Below are 13,251 nucleotides of genomic sequence, written 5' to 3'. Positions count from 1 at the left end.
CTTAAGTCATCAACATAAGGGTTTAAAGCAGGTTTTCCATTTTGGACTGTGCCCCGTGATCTCTGGAAGTCTTCCCATGGCATATCAACACCTCGTAAAACATTTTAAATGTTTTGATACACTACTTCAGTTAGTGGGAGTGCATGGCAAAAGTTTGAAAGACCAACATACCCTGTTTATGTAAGTAGGAAATGAATAAGCAATTGTGAATTAGAATTTAGAGAACCTCAATAACAAAGAGCCCAAAACCAATGTCAATGTTGAGACATTGAATAAGACCTTTAAGCACCTGGTGAGAAAATTAGTGGATCAAGATGGACACATTTTAGATACCCTTAGTATGATGGTCATGCTTGTCTTGTTCCCTATTTGGACGTGCGTATGACATGAATTGACATACATACTGGTTGTGATCAATGAAGAATAGGAAGGCCAACTGAACTCTGCTACCATCTTTTCAGAATATGTCCATCTACACATGCACATATGGAGTTGTTCTGATACATTGTGTGAGAGAGCTTGAAGAAATATCAAAAAACAAAAATCCTAGTATGTCCAAAAGGCATGTTTACATGCATAACAGGTTGGAGAAAGAATGTTTGTTCTGATGACCAACTGTGGGTGTGAAAATACACCCCCAGAGTGACAGAGATGTAGAGGCCATGCTAGGCCCCCTATTGTGAGAGTTAAGCTGGCTAAAGTGGAGGCACATTGGAATATAAAAGCCAGTACAAAACAGTGATTTCCGACATAAGACCTGGTGAAATTAAAAGAAATGGGCCTAGTTCAATTCTACTAAAAATTGACAGGTGTGCAAGTGAAAGGGAATCTACCTGAGAGCTTAAAACAGCTGGATAGCACATCTTTTTGATTTAAAGCTGTATTTTCTGAAGTATGGGTGCAGCTTGCGTTTTTCCACTGAACTGAAAGATCTTTGCCTTTGAACTCGAGACCTGGGGGTTGGGACCACCGGGAAAAGCAGACCTGGTTCAGTTATAGATACAAAGAAATAATAGAGAATTAGATCAGAATTGTGGGAGCTGCAAATAACGTGGCCAGCAGAAATTACCTTTAAGATCAGGTGTCCCCATTAACTGTGCATTAGTGGCCCACAGAAATGACCTTTTTAGAGTGGACCGACCTCAAGAACTGGCTTCAGAGCCACTAACGGACTTTCAAACATTGTGTAAGAAACAGACCTTGCTGATAAGCAAATGTTCATGTCAGGTCACAAGAATAGGAATTAATATTTAAAAAAAGGTGGGTGCAACTGTGAATCTGAGGGGCACATGTGATGCCTTGCCATATGATTAGCATTGAGCCACCTTTTCTTTAATTAAAAGAGAATTGTGTTTTCCAGTGAGCTCATCCTGGACTCATATTAAAAGGGATAAGAAGCCCACCTGTACCATGTAAATATGAGTCCTGTGTCAAATACATAATTAGAGTTATGAAGACTATTATGATTCTGGCCTTCGCATAATTCTGAGGAAATGGAAAGTTGGTGTGGTGATAGGTTATGGAAGTAAGGTTTGAAACTTGAAGGGTCAGATTTGTGACTATTTTGGCTCAGGAGCAAACTGATTAAGACGGTAGCTCCTGCCAGGAAGGGAGTGCCGAGATAAAATTAGTATTTGTCCGAATCGCCATAAAATACAGAACTCAAATATATATATATGTGCCCACAATTATCTGAAAAGGTAAGGTGGCTTGCATGTTGTGAGTTTTTAAGGACACTGAAAATGTTAAACCCATTTGTCATTTTGGGATGATGAATCTTTCTCCTTCCTCAGCCTCCATCATTCCCAACCCCCAACTGCTTTTCCTATCAGCAGGCAGTGGAGGTATTGGGGGAAGGGGAGGTAGAGAGCTGGCCAATGCGTAACATGGGAACGGAGTGCCACCAGCCCTATAAGAGATCAGTTTTCAATCTAAGAGGGACTTGAAACTTACTTTTTGGGCTTTGACATTCCCCTTGACTTTCCCTCTCTATTGCTAGAGGTATTCTACTTCTGGACTCTTGCAAGGAACAACTAGCAGAGAGACAAAGAGAGCTACCAAGGCACTAAGCATTGCCTGGGAGACAGAGACTGGGAAATCTAAAAGCTAGCTATTTGCAATGAAAAAATATACATCGAATGCATGTTTTTTGGGGGTAAAGGGTACATTTTTGTTGTGGTGGGTTTTAAAGGGTAAAAAACAGGGGGTCGCCCCCCCCCCAAAAAAATGAAAAGAAAATGCATTTGATGCCAATTTTTTCAATGCAAAAAATTTGAATTAAATCTCCCTCGATGCAAAAAATTTGATGGAACAACCATAAAACCCCTGGCTTCTGTACAGAAGCTGGTTGTCTATTATCCCAAAATAAGTACCCCTAAAACTCTCCCATTCAATTGAATGTAGAGTATGCAAAACAAAATGTCCCATTTATTTACTTGCATCCCAAATCAGAATCCAAAGGCCCTGCATTGTATGCAAATAAAAACACCAAAACGATTTTTGCATTGAGTTCCTTTCCTAAAATGTGCCTTTCAAATAAAAAGACCAAAGCCTTTTTCCCATTGAGCTCATTTCCTAAACTTTGCCTCTCAAGAAGCCGAAAAGGATTTTCCCATTGAGGCCCTTTGCCAACTTTGCCATTCAGATAAAAAGCGAAAACGATTTTGATACTGTATTCCCACTCACCGTACCTTACTTTCAAATTAAGAGTCATATATAACTGATGCCTGGGGGTGGGGATTACTGGGAGAGAAGAGCATTGTGATAACCTACTCAATCACTGAGGTTTGTTTCAAATCCCCCAATTGTTAATGTGCAAGAAATTCTCTGTGTGTTTTGATGTAAAGCCTTTAAATTCAACCTTTGTTCGTGGTTGTGACTGAAAGCCCATTAGAAATATAGGTCAGTCAATTGGTGCAAGTCATTTGAAATTGTGATATTGTGTAGGGCCATAGTGTTGGTGGCTGATGTTTGTGTGACCATTCTATTATTCTTTATCAAACTTAAATGAATATATATTCTCACTATACACCAGCCTGGTTCCTGGCTCATTGGGAGTAAAGAGGGTATTGGTTGGATGGTGTGAGATAGGTTGGAGGCCTCACTAAAGTCTGTATAAGCACTTTGGTGCGTGCCACCTTGCTTGGCTCGGGGAGGAACTCCCTGAGTTGAGAGTGACTGCCCAATAAATCGTGACAAAACCATGAGAATAAGCTGCTCATTCAGTCCATGACCTCTTGACCATAATTGAATGCATCAGTACATTGTATTATCAGGTACATCTTCAACAAAAGTATCATCCGGTCTATCATGTAAACTGTTTGAAGTCCTGGAAGGAGAGCGAGAGGGTGATGCAACACAGTGTGTTAATCACTAACAAATAAGAATCCCAGGCACAGATGTGTTGACCCCCGGAAAGAAGGCACACCTAAAACATCAAAATATCTGACTGAAGACAAGAAATGAGATGAATACACCTTCCTGAAGAATGTCTAAGACTTCAGTGATGAAAGTCAAGAGAGAGTCGACAACATCCAACACCATATGAAAACACTGCATGGGACAATATTATGCCAAAAGCTATTTTAGTGGACTGACATCTAATGGGAATTGAGCCAGCTAGAGGTAGATAAGCTGATATATAGATAACAGAGAGATCTCTTAAGCGATTGGGCTTCGCCTAAAGTCCTTGCATGAAAATCCATGGGATCCTGGTGTTTCTGTATTGATGTTTGGAAGGGCTCTAGAAATCAGATTTCAGTGCCTCACCTACACCACCCAGAGATGAGCTGTTAGCATGTCTAGGCCAGTCGAGATTCATCCTTACCTTAGACCTCACCAAGGGATTCTTTGCTTTGCATCACAAAAACAGGAAAAGGTCCATGTTTGTCGTCCACATTCCAAAGGCTTATCGACCTGCTATTGTATCCAATCCCAGATGTGTCACGGCCATGGTGACCTCACTGTCTCTTCTCGCTCATTCTTTCTCAGAAGCCGTCAATGTGGCTGCCCCGCAACGCCTAGTTCAGCCTCATAGACTGCCATCAGAACCATAGTGCACGGACCTGTTGAAGAAGGCCCGTCTTAAACTACACCAAGCGGAAGGTAAATGGTGGATAAACCATGACCCTGCCAAAAAAACACAATATAAAGCCTGCTCTACAGCCTATTCTGCTACCATCAAAGCAGCCAAAGCCCTTTATTATACCACTAAATTCGAGTCCTCTCTATGCCAGCCCAGAGCCCTCTTTTCGGCAGTTAAGGCTCTCTCTTCATCAGAGAAATTGATCCCTAAGGCTGTTCCTACCCAAGAACTATGTGATGCCCTGTCACAATATATTATCACAAAGTTTGACACCATCCCACACAACATTTCCACCACAGCTACCACAGCCCCCCCCCCCTTTTGTGGACAACCCTCTCCCTTCTGTTATCTCTACTCATTCTACTACTAAGAAATGGTCAACTTTTCCTAGATTCTCTGAAGAGAGAGTTCTAGCAGCCATCCAAAAAATCAAATTGTACTCTCCATCTGATGCCATCCCTCTACGGGTTATGAAGGACATTGCCCTGGACCTTCTCTCTGAGATCGCTATTGCTATTAATGACTCGTTTCAATCTGGGATGGTCCCGCAGGAACTGAAGATGGCCAGGGTTGTCCCTCTCCTGAAAAAGCCTACCCTGGATTCCACAGCCCTATCCAATTTTCGCCCAATCTCTCTTCTTCCTTTTTTATCTAAGCTTCTTGAGTCACTGGTGTCATCTCTGCTTTCTATATTCCTGGAATCTTCCAATCTTCTTGACTCTGCTCAGTCTGGGTTCTGCCCGAGCAGAGGCACTGAGAGTGTATTGGTCGCTGTCCAGGATGACATGGCCAGGCTGGTGGATACAGGTGGAGTGGGGGCCCTGAACCTGTTAGATCTTTCAACGGCATTCACCACGGTCAACCACTCCATCCTGTTATCCCACCTTGCCCAATTTGATATATCTGGGCAAGTGCTGGCCTGGTTCACCTCATTCCTGGCGGATCGCACCCAGACCCTCTCTATGCCGCCTTTCCTTTCTGATCCTTGTCACCTCAGTTATGGAGTACCTCAGGTCTCCTCCTTCTCTCCAATTATATGTAACATCTACATTTGGGTCCTTGTATGTTTGATCCGCTCCTTCTGTGTCAGATGCTACTCATACGCCGACAACACTGCGATTCTGATTTGGCCAGATCTCAATCAAGCTGAGGTGTCGTTGTGCCTGCTGGAGTGTCTGGCGGCTGTTGGAGAGTGGATGAACTGCTATTGGCTCAATCTGAATGGAGACAAAACTGAGGTGATGGTGGTGGTCTGTCTTCCTAATCCCACACTTTGGGTGTCTTCTTTCTGGCCTGTTTCTTTGGGTCCCCTACCGGTTCCTGTAAGCAAAGTGAAAAATCTGGGGGTTATTCTCTCCGCCACACTGACTATGGACAAACAGGTAACAGCAGTCTGCCAAGATGGTCACTTCCAGCTTAGAATGCTTAAGAAGTTCCTTCCCTTTATCCCAGCCTCACTACGTCCACCAGTGGTGACTGCCATGGTGCTATCACAAGACTACTGCAATTCCTTGTATCTGGCCCAACCCAACGGCCAGATTCAACGATTGCAACGCCTGCAGAATCTGGCAGCTCAGGTCGCAACTGGCTCCCCTTTTGGTGCACATATTACTCATGTGCTCCAAGCCCTCCACTGGCTCCCAGTAACCCAACGGATTGAATTCAAGGCTCTTTGTATAGTCCATCGTGCTCTCCATGGTCAGGGGGCTGAATACCTTCAAGCTAAATTTACCCGGTACCTTCCTAGCCGTAATCTGCAATCAGCCTCGGCTGATTGTTTAGTGGTACATAGGTATAAATGGGCCCGGGTTGGCGGTCAGGCCTTTTCCATAGCACAGGCGGCTCTATGGAACAACCTCCCGCGACCCATAAAGAAAACATCAAATTATCTAGCCTTTAGAAAGGCTCTCAAAACTTACCTATTTTGGGGAAACTCAGTGCCGACCTGGCTGCTCCTCCTCCTGAGAGTGCCAATATACCCTTCGGGTGACCATGCGCTTAATAAATACTATTAATATAACATATGCAAATCCTATTTGGGTGAGGTGGTTATTATCATCTCAACCTAGGAAGAGTATCCAATGCTTCTGACCGTATTTTTATCCAGTCTTAAGCAAGCAGCATTGCACTAACCCGGTGAACCATACGCTGAACGCCAGCACCACAGGGTGGTCAGCATCTGCAAAAGTCTAAAACGGTTAATCTCCTAAAGCAGCTGGTTCTCAAACGATGTACAGCTGGTCTGAAAAATAGTATTACATTTAAATAGGTTGTTCTGCGGTGGTTCATAACGTTTCTTAGCCAGAGAGATGTCATAAGGAGGGGAAAGATTCCATCGTGAGTGAGACTTTTCAGGATATTGCACGCCTGAGTCATACTACATGGTAGATAATATTCTCCATTCCACTGCTCAGTAGATTTAGAAAGGCTCTCCATGGACATACCTAAGTGCATAACTCACTTTCTGAAAGATAGACACGCTTGGATATGTTGCCGGAGGGCTCGCATTCTGGAGTTCAGAAGAGGAACTATTTCTCGTTTAATGTGCTGTCAAACATGCAGTACCTGGCAAAAATTATGATTCTGCCGACTTGGGGCTTGCAAATAGTTCAGGTAGGTGTATTCGGTCTGCACATGCAGGGATTCTGATCACATGATCTTGCCGAACATTAAAGTCAGAGTTTGCAGAGCTTAAGCTGCCTATAGTTGAAAATATATGTATTTGACAGGATCATTTTCTAAAACTGTTGCTTTAATGTGGCTCACTGTGCTCTCTAAAATGAATGCCATGTACAATGTTGCATTGGCCCAGACAGCTTCTGGGCATTATTTGATGGCATGCCTACGTTTTTGTTGCCCTAGGAAACCATTTAAATCCAGATCTTCTCCTCCCCAGCCCTACTTCACTTTAGCCCGCCATTTTGCCTCCTCCACCACTGCCCTCCTGCTGGCATTTCTTTGCCATTGGTCTGCGCTCCTACCCCTGCTTCGCCACGCGGGCACCTCTGCTACCTCTTGTTCTCACTCATGCTTTGCTACTTGCCCAGGAAAGAGAAAATGGGCTACCACTCAAGAACAAAGAACACACATTGCTTATTGGTGATGTTGGAGTTCATTTTATTTTTAATTCTCTCCCACATAAAAAGGGAGAAACAGGGGCGTTGCTAGGGGGAGGCTAAGGGGGCTATAGCCCCTGATCTTTTGGTTGTAGCCCCGGATAGAATCTCAGGAGCTACAGCCAACAGACTAGCTAGCCCCCAGTCCCAACAGTTCCGACATCAGCTTAGCCCTGGGTCTTTTCCAGACCTAGCAACTCCCCTGGGGAGAAAGTTGAATCCACACGGTTGATCTTTTGTTCCCAGCGCCTCTCCAGGTCACTTTCATAGGTGAAGCCTGCACCACCCCTTTTACACTGTGGTCCACTCTGCTCGCCCACCCCGGCACTTTCCAGCTTTGAGCTCTGTCTGCCTTCTTTCACTTTCGCGGCCTGCAGGCGGTGTATCCTAAAGTGCGACACAGCACCAGGGCCGAAGCTCGGCGTGTGCAGCATGTGCAGCTGCACTTGGTCCCGCACTCCCTCTTCTTCAAGGCTGCAGCGTGGGCCGTGTGCTCAGAGTACCTAACCTTGCTGCAGTCCACTGTGAGTGCATGGGCGGCACAGGCTGCAGGCCTGCAGCATGCACAATAAAGGGGGAAGCTTATCTTTTTCAAAAGCGGCTGTTCTCCCTTGATGTTTGGCTGTCTTCTGTCTCTTCTGGTGAGGCAACTTGTTGCCAGTCACCCTCCTGCTGTGACACTGGAGAGACAAATGCCATCTGCCACCCAACCCAATAGGCGCTGTGGGCGTCTTAAGCACTGCAGATCACTTGCTTTCTTAAAGCAGATCGTTTAAAGTGGGTGCCATTTACTAGTGATGGCCTATTTAAGAGACCATTGTTGTGGACAAGGCATTATTCTTAACGTCTTACGAACTGCAAAGGGGCATTCTTATTTTGAAAGCAAATGCAAAGCAGCAGTTAGCTGCCTAAAAGCTGTGTCTTCTCCAGTACAATTAAACATAGCTCACAAAACCGCTTTAGCCATTTGCCTTATTTCCGCAGGTTTATATGTACAAGGCCAAAAAGCGTTTATGTGGAATGTAACATGTTCCTCACATTATATATGAAGCATACAAGTGAGCCATGAATATTTACCAAGGATGTGACACGAGAGGTTGTCATCCTGGAGACTGTAGGGGACATTTTCTCAGGTTCTGGCCCTGTACTGATTTTCAGGGCACAAGTCAATACAGGTGGGTGAACAGCGTCCACCTACATTTTTCAACGGGTGGACGCAACCCCTGGTGTGTGTTTTTGAGGTCAGCATTAAAACATTTTTAAAGTGTTCAGCTACTGGGATTTCACACCAGGTTGTCATGTTTCCAATGCAGACACCCACAAGAACACATAAAAGTGCCATTAAAGCACACATCCCATTTTGTTTTCTTTGGAATATTTCATTATACATTGTTGGCATTAAAAAGTAGGCACCTTTTATACTTCGCTACTGTAGTTACTGGAAATGTTCCTCTCATATTATTTATATATTTTTACCATGTTTTCGCTCCTGCCTACATATGTAGTAGTCTTGTGATGTCACTTCCTGTGATCAGGGCCGGTGCTAGACGTGTGCAGCATGTGCGGCTGCACTTGGTCCTCCGCTAGAGCCCTGCGCCGAGTGTCCCGTTGACTCCCTCCTCTTGCAGGATGCAGCGTGGGCTGTGTGCACAGAGTACCTAAACTTGCTGCAGTGCACTCTGAGCTAACGGGCGGCACACGCTGCAGCCTGCATGATGACAGGGAAGCTTGCCAGAATATCCCTTTCATAGGCTGAGTAGTGGGGGCACCCCGTCGCTCTTATTCCTATTACCCTATTCCCCCGAAAGAATAGTACAGACAGGTTTTTGTTTGTGGAAAAATTATAGGCCATAGGCTTTTTTTATTTTCTACAGAAAATAACACCAAATAATAATCATAACAAACACAGAATAACACCAACTCGCTTTTTGGGCACTTCGTGTCCAGGGGTTGTAGATGCCCAGCCTTCTCCTCGGCTCGTCTTAGTTACCCTGGGGCATCCGTTCCTGGACACGTGCCGCCGCCTACAACTTTCTTCTACCGTGTACCGAAGAAAGTACTCGGCGTTCCTGTTCCTTGTTCTGTCTCCTTTCCTTGCCTTTTTTCTGCTGGATGGGTTGCGTGGCAAAACGTTTCCTTCTCCCCCTTTTCCAGGCCCTTGGAGCTTACCCGAGTGAGGTGAGCTCCTTGCCTGGTTGTGCCCATCCTGCATTTCCTTGGGGTACTTATACCCCCCTGGCCCTTTGTTGTCCCTCTGGGGGGGCCGGACTTCCTCCTGCCCCCCTGTTGCTTTCCTCACACCTTTCCCCCATCCGTGTGGGGTTTCCCTAGCAATGCTGAGGGTGGGGGTGCCGCTTGGCTGCCCCTCCCCTTGTATTTCGCGCCGTTCTGTTTCCCCCACCCTGCGCCTAACCCCCCAGGCCCTCCATCGTGCCGTACTTTGTACTGCACGGGGCCTGGGGCAAAAGCGGCTGTTCTCCCTCGAGGTTTGGCTCCCTTTAGTTTCTTCTGGTGATGCAATTTGTCACCTGTCAACCTCCTTCTGCAACTCTGGAGAGACAAACGCCCCCTCCGGAGGCCCAATGGGTGCTCGGGCCTCATAAGCACCGCTGATAACTTTCTCTCTTAAAGCAGAGCGTTTAAAGTAGGTGCAATCTACTATTGATGGCCTATTTAAGAGACCATTGTGTTTTAGAACCGCAAAGGGGCATTTTTATTTTGAAAGCACATGTAAAGCAATAGTTAGCTTCCTAAAATCTGTGCCTTCCTCCAGCACAATTAAACATATTGCACAAAACCGTTTTAGCTATTTGCCCTATTTCCACATGCTTATATTTCAAGCCAAAAAGCGCTTAAGTAGAATGTAATATTTTCCTCACACTGTGTCACATTATGGGCGTGCCGGTCCCGAAACAACAGTGCCGGTAAGCCTACTTGCACCGTTGTTTCTGGACCATCACACTACGACTCTGTGGGCAGGTGCCGTCCCACCCACCAGGGTCAGAACTGATGGGCGGAACGGCACCCGCCCGCAGAGTTTCACGGAAGCACCAGCACTGTTATTAACGGTGCCAGTGCTTCCGTGTTCCCCATTCCCATTGAGTCATATGGGGCTCAATGGGAATGGGGCATTACAAAATTACTGGTGCCTGACTTCCCGGCCGCCGGACTCAGAATAGCATGGTTGCACCAGGAAGTCAGGTGCCGGTAATTCATTATAAATCCGGCGGCAACCTGCCGGTTTTACTGGCACGGTTACCGCCCGACCCCTAATGAGGCCCATTGTATATGAAGAATGCAAGTGAGCCATGAATATTTACCAAGGCTGTGACAAGAGATGTTGTCATCCTGGAGACTGGAGGGGATATTTTCTCCGGTTAGGGCCCTGTACTGATTTTCAGGGCACAAGTTTATATATGTTGGTGGACAGCGTCTGCCCTCTTTATTCAATCGGTAGACACAACCCTGGTTGTGTTTTTGGCCAACATTTGCTTGCTCAAGTGTTCAGATACTAGGTTTTCACACTAGGTTGTCATGTTTCCAATGCAGACGAATACACACACTAATGAGATGATATGATGTGGCATTTATAATGCGCCTGTACTTAAGTGTTTCTAAGCGCGATACAGCGCGAAGCAGACGCTTACACACAAGAACACATGAAAGTGCCACTAAAGCGCACATCTCATGTTCAGATTTTGTTTTCTTTTATATATTTCATTATAAATTGTTGAGCTTAAAAGGTGGGCACCTTTTATACCTTGCTAGTGTATTTATTTGAAATGTTCCTCTCAGATTATTTATATATATGTATATATATACAAAGTAAAAAATGAACTGTAGAACAGCAGTTCACTGCAGCACTCCTCCATCTCACTTTTCAAAAAGGTACGCCACGCAGTCATTCATTTGAGAAAACATCCTTTATTCTTTGGTGTGGACATTCAAGCACACCCGTGAGAAAACACAATAACGCGTTTCACCCCAAACTGGGTTACGTTGGATTGTAACTGACACCATGTTTGCAATGTATTTTATTTAATTTCCTGTTTGGCTTCAAACTCTTTCCTATGTTCCTAACCACTAGGCTTGTGCATTTACCAATGTTGTTTGCCTTCTAATGGCGGCCATATTTGGTAAGTATATACTCACTACCTACTTCCTAAACATAATGGGAAGTTATATATTTTACGCAAAGTGGATTTTTTAATTATATTTGCAATAAATGGATGTGCTTGGGAAAGAGAATGAAGAAAGGAGACGACAGGGAAAGACAATTAATTTATTATGTGCAAAACTCGCTTAAATATAAAGTGCTAACGTTTATCAATAAAACACACAAGAAGGATGTGTATTCCCCTAGTTAGATTTTCATATGTTGGATCATAAATGGAAAATATATATATATGGTAATGAGATGGTAATGAATATCAAGTGATCTTAGATATTTGGAAAAATGAGCTGTTTAATAGATATTTTAATTGTGACCTACATTAAGCAAGCTGTATTCATCTGCCTTTCAATATCAATACATTAAAAAATAAAGTGCCTAGTGTATTGAGCAATATCATCTTTAAGGTTCAGTGCCTTTTATGATAAAGTGCCTAGTGCCTTTAAAGATTACAACATTAGTTGCGCTCATGTATTGTTTGATTACTTTTGATATTTGCCTTAATATTATCTATTTCCTCATTTAGATCCAGTATGGACTATATAGCAGTGTAATATAATGACTATAAATTAGGGCTGGCATGTTTATTTAAATTCTGATGTTTAGCTGTGTGATACACAGTTTTGTTTGTCTGTCCCTTTATTTAGCTTGATTGTTCGATGATAAAAACAGCTTGGTGTCAGTAAAAAACATATTAAAAAGATGTGCTAAAACCTGGATATCTAAATGTGCAAATGTGAGAAAGTGATTAAAACTGTATTAAACACAATTGAACAAACGTTAAACCTTTCATGCATAGAAAAAATCACACATAGAGAAAAGCTTATTCTGTGAGACTGCTAGGATATTGTCCAATGTTAGCAACGTTTTGTTTCTGCCATAAAGTTCTTATCTCATTTATGCTTGATCAATCATAACCTCTATTTTCTTTTTCCAGTATCCAATTAAGAACTTTGGGATTTCTCTGAGACATTGTTTTAATTATATCATTCCCCAATAAATGTATATAGTTCTTCGCCTTTATTGTGTCCACCAGGGGACTTGGTGTTGTAGTCAATTATACATCGACTTTCCAGTTGACGCAATGTGCGCTCTCTGTTTCCTCCCCTTGCATGTGGCTGTACATGATCTATGCCGAAGAACTTGAGGGACTGAATGTATCCCCCATGTATTTCGGAGAAATGTTTTGCTAAAGGATAGGTTGGATCCAAGTTCTTAATTGCTCTAAGATGCTGCAAGATACTGATCTTGACTTCCAACTTTGTGCTTCCGATATATCAGAGATTGCAGCTGCAGGTGATTACATGAATTACAAATTTGGTACTGCAGCATATAGTTTTCGTAAACTTGACATTTTTCCCTGTAGGTGGGTTAGTATATTATTTTGTATTTTGTCCAAATTTGCATGCTTTACATTTAATGCATCCCTGAAATCCTACTGGTTTTTCTGGAAGCCAATTTTCTTTGGGTTTAGACTGAAACATACTTGGAGAAATTTTGGATTGTAAGGACTTGGCTTTCCTAAATGTGACACTTGGATTAACATTAATCACTGAGCTGATGTCTTTATCTTTCCTCAGGATATACCAGTGTTTTGTCAAAAGTTGTGATAAATCTAATAATTTGTTCTTTACTGGTATGTTTTGTCCTTATTTCTGCATTTTTCATTGTTATTTTGGTTAGAAGTTCTTGCCTGGTCTGTTTGTTGTACTCTTTATAAGCTAGGTTAATGACAGATCTTTTGTAACCTCGAGCTCGAAATCTACTTGCTGTCATCTTGGCATTTTGTATAAAAATGGGGGTCTCGCTACAATTTCTTTTCATACGAAGAAACTCTCCATATATGGTATACTGTTCTTTAGAATCGTGGGATGGGTACT

The sequence above is a fragment of the Ambystoma mexicanum genome, chromosome 1p (genome assembly GCF_040938575.1).
Source record: "Ambystoma mexicanum isolate Mex_15411 chromosome 1p, UKY_AmexF1_1, whole genome shotgun sequence".
NCBI classification, from domain to species: Eukaryota; Metazoa; Chordata; class Amphibia; order Caudata; family Ambystomatidae; genus Ambystoma; species Ambystoma mexicanum.
Note: the sequence above shows the minus strand (reverse complement) of the source record.